This window comes from Mus caroli, chromosome 14, assembly GCF_900094665.2.
Source record: "Mus caroli chromosome 14, CAROLI_EIJ_v1.1, whole genome shotgun sequence".
Taxonomy (NCBI): domain Eukaryota; kingdom Metazoa; phylum Chordata; class Mammalia; order Rodentia; family Muridae; genus Mus; species Mus caroli.
Window position 1 is genome coordinate 26,806,777 of NC_034583.1, and position 3,788 is coordinate 26,810,564.

The window sequence follows — 3,788 nt, forward strand, 5'->3', positions numbered from 1 at the left end:
TAAACCATATCCCTAACCTCAGCCCTTTTATGCTGAAATCCTGCCCTGCCAGCCTGCCTCGGCTGCAAGTTTCTCCGTCTTGTCGGGACTCACCCGGGTCCTAGGATACAGATTGGCCACCCTGTGACTCTGGCTCTTTCCTTGTGCACTCTGTGTTCCTGACTAGTCTACCCATCTTATCAGGAGTGCTTTCCCCATTTCCTGGGACTGGGTATACTGATGCCAACTGTTCTCCTGGACTAGCACCTGTTGTTAGCTCACTTCTCTGGTTATCAGGAGCTACCCATGGCACTTCATTTCCTCCCAGCCCTGCTCCCACTCAGCCTGGCACAAATCCTGTCCTTTCCTGCACTGAGGGCGGTAAGTTAGTGACCTATTACACTAGAATTTTCAACCAGAAAAAAAATACATAATGTATATATCTATATGTCATAAAATGTTATATAGAGGAAATACATATGCATATATGTGCTGAATATCTATGAATAATTTTTGCCTGGTAAAAATATCCTAGCTAGCAACCAGGTGGTAGAGGTACATGCCTTTAATCCCAGCACTCAGAAGGCAGAGTCAGGTAGATCTCTGAGTTTGAGGCCAGCCTGATCTACAAAGTGAGTTCCAGGACAGCCAGGGCTACAGAGAGAAAGAAACTCTGCTTGAAAAGCAAAACAACAACAATAATGATAATAATAATAACTGGAGGATAAGGTCTGGTACTTCTTCATATGTGCAAGGATGTAGGTTCAATTCCCAACAGAAAGAAAAATAGATAAGAATCCAAGAGTAGCATATATTTGAAAAAGTATGTATGTGAGGGACTGGAAAGATGGCTACTATGTACTGTTATTTGACAGAACCCAAAACTTCACTTCTCAGCACTCACACTGGGTGGCTAACAAGAGCCTGTAATTCCAGCTACAGCTGACAACTGGCTTCCACAACCTTCTACACATATGTGCATGTACTCTCAGACTTACACATACACATGATTAAAGTATTTTTTAAAAAGTGTGTGCGCGTGTGTGTGTATGTGTGTATGTGTGTATGTGTGTTGGGGGGCAGGTGTGACTAATTCTATTTGTCAACTTGATGGTATTTAGAATCATCATGGAAGCTAGACATGGGCCACCTTTAGTCCCAGCACTGGTAAGGCAAAGGCAGGCAGATGTCTTGAGTTCAATGCCAGATCCCGGCTAGCCAGTGCTACATGAGGAGACCCAGTCTTGAAAGAAAGAAGGAAAGAAAGAAAGAAAGAAAGAAAGAAAGAAAGAAAGAAAGAAAGGGAAAGAAAAGAAAAGAAAAGAAAAGAAAAGAAAAGAAAAAAGACAGACTGTGGAAACAGGCATATGGGCTTATTGAGGTAGAAATAACCCACTGTAAACATAGTCCACCCTGTTCCAAGAGCTAAAGCCCTGGGCAGAATACAAAGGAAAAAGTGAACTGTCTACCAGCATTTATCTCGCTCTGCTGCCTGCCTCAAGCTCCTGCCACTACTGTGGCCTGTACCCTGGGCCTGAGTCAAAACAAACCCTTCCTCAAATTACCTTTATAAGGTATTTGTCTCAGCAAATAGAAAGGTAACTAGTGTGTGTGTGTGTGTGTGTGTGTGTGTGTGTGTGTGTGTATACACAGACACATAAATCAAAAGCCCACATCCCATTGACTTTCTACTAAACACTGGGTTTTCCCTTGGGGTTGCCAGTCCAGAAATCCCAGCATCTGGAACTGGGTTTGATGGCCAGTAGGAGCAGGGCAAGGTGCCACAATAATGATTCAGGCAGAGATGCATTAGATAGAGTCCTTGACCAGGAGGGTGGAGCCACGGAACAGCCACTCTGAGTGTGGGCTATGCACTTATCAGGCTCTGCAGCTGGATGTGGTCTCAGCAGGGTAACCAGGCATGCTGGTTTATCCACCAGATGTTGTGACAATTGCTAAAGAACTGACTCAGTCTCAGGAACTGTGGTCCTGTCAAGCTCACTCCACTCTATTCCTACTAAAATTTGATTGCTGTTTTGTTATGTCTTCAGTAATCAAAATGGAATGAGCTGTGTGACGCCAGACCCTTATCCTTGATTTCTAGCGCACTGCTTGGCATACCAAGTAGGTAATAAATATTTATTAAGCAGTAACTGTATGACAGTATGGTTTAGGCATCACAGATGCTCCTGTCCTCCAATGACGTAACTTTCACTGAAGTCTTAATAGCTCACTCTGACAGTTAAATGAGACTCCAGTTGCTTTTGAAAACAAAAGTGAAAACTGTCTCACTTCTTTCAGAGCATCATAATCCTGTATTTATCCAATAACCAGTACCTGCATTCCTCTAAAAGGCAAACTATTTTTACTTGGTTTGCTATGCCCCTTATAGCCTGCCTTCCTCACTGTATGCCCGAACTATACTAGCTCTTCTACTTAGAGGTCGTCCTCTCAGATAATCATGCCGTGCTTGCTAGGCCTCTTGTGGTGTAACACCAGAGGTTATTCCCATTAAGTCTAGAAACCACTGCATTATGACAACAAACTGTTAGACTTTTCTCCAAAAAAGATCATGTACCCTATCCGTTTATGTGTGAGCACGTGCTTCTCAGCCTCCTGGCCCAGGAAGAGAAAAACGAGAGTATCAAAATACACAAGGTATCAGTCTCTGCCTCAGCTAATTCATTGCTTTCAAAGTCCAGCTGGAGGAGGGTAATAGTCACAGACTTCTCGAATCAACTGTGCTCTTCTCTTTGTCTCCCCCAGCACACACACACACACACACACACACACACACACACACATTTAACCATTGTTGCTATAGTGGATTTGCTGAACACCAGGGTTGCTAGGTTACCACTATTCAAATACTGCCTTACATGACTGGTATTACCGAGAGTTCACTTATTCATTCTTTCATTTTCTTCCTTCCTTTCTCCCTTCCTACTTTTTTTTTCTTTCTTCCTTACTTCCTTTGTTTTAGGGAGTGGGGTGGGAGCACAGTTTTGAGACTGAATTTTTTTTTCTTTTTCTTTTTTTTTTTTTTTTTTTTTTTGTTTTTTTGAGACAGGGTTTCTCTGTGTAGCCCTGGCTGTTCTGGAACTCACTCTGTAGACCAGGCTGACCTCAAACTCAGAAATCTGCCTGCCTCTGCCTCCCAAGTGCCGAGTGCGGGAATCAAAGGTGTGCGAGACCACACATAGATAGAATTTCTATGTGTAACCCTGGCTATCCTATAACTCAATTTGTAGACCAAGCTGGCCTTGAAACTCAGATATCTGCCCATCTTTGCCTCCTAGTGCTAAGATTAAAGGCTGCACAGAGTGTTTTTTTCTTTTTTTCAACATGTGCACATGTACCAAACACCATGAAAATACTATTCCAGTTATCATCAGAGAGACTAATCCTTGAGTGTACATGTGTGTGTGTGTGTGTGTATACGTGTGCTTTTCTGGAGATCAAAGTCAAGGCTTTCCACACCTATTCCACACCTATTGCATAGTTAAAGCAAGAAGAATGTGAAGAGAGAACCTCAAAAGCTCCAAACAAAATGATAAGGAGATTGGAATGAGGACTGTCCGGATTTGATAAGTACATGTTGTAGACTTGTTTTGAACTATTATACAACATAAACATGTACAGCTATTACATGTTAATCAAAGAAGGTTTTAAAGAAATGAATTTTTAATTGTTTAATACTATGTACCTTTTAGAGTAGTTGGAAAGATATATTTAAGCATTTAATCCTTTGTTACAAAATAAGTGTGTGTGTGAGTGTGTGTGTGTGTGTGTGTGTGTGTGTGTGTGTG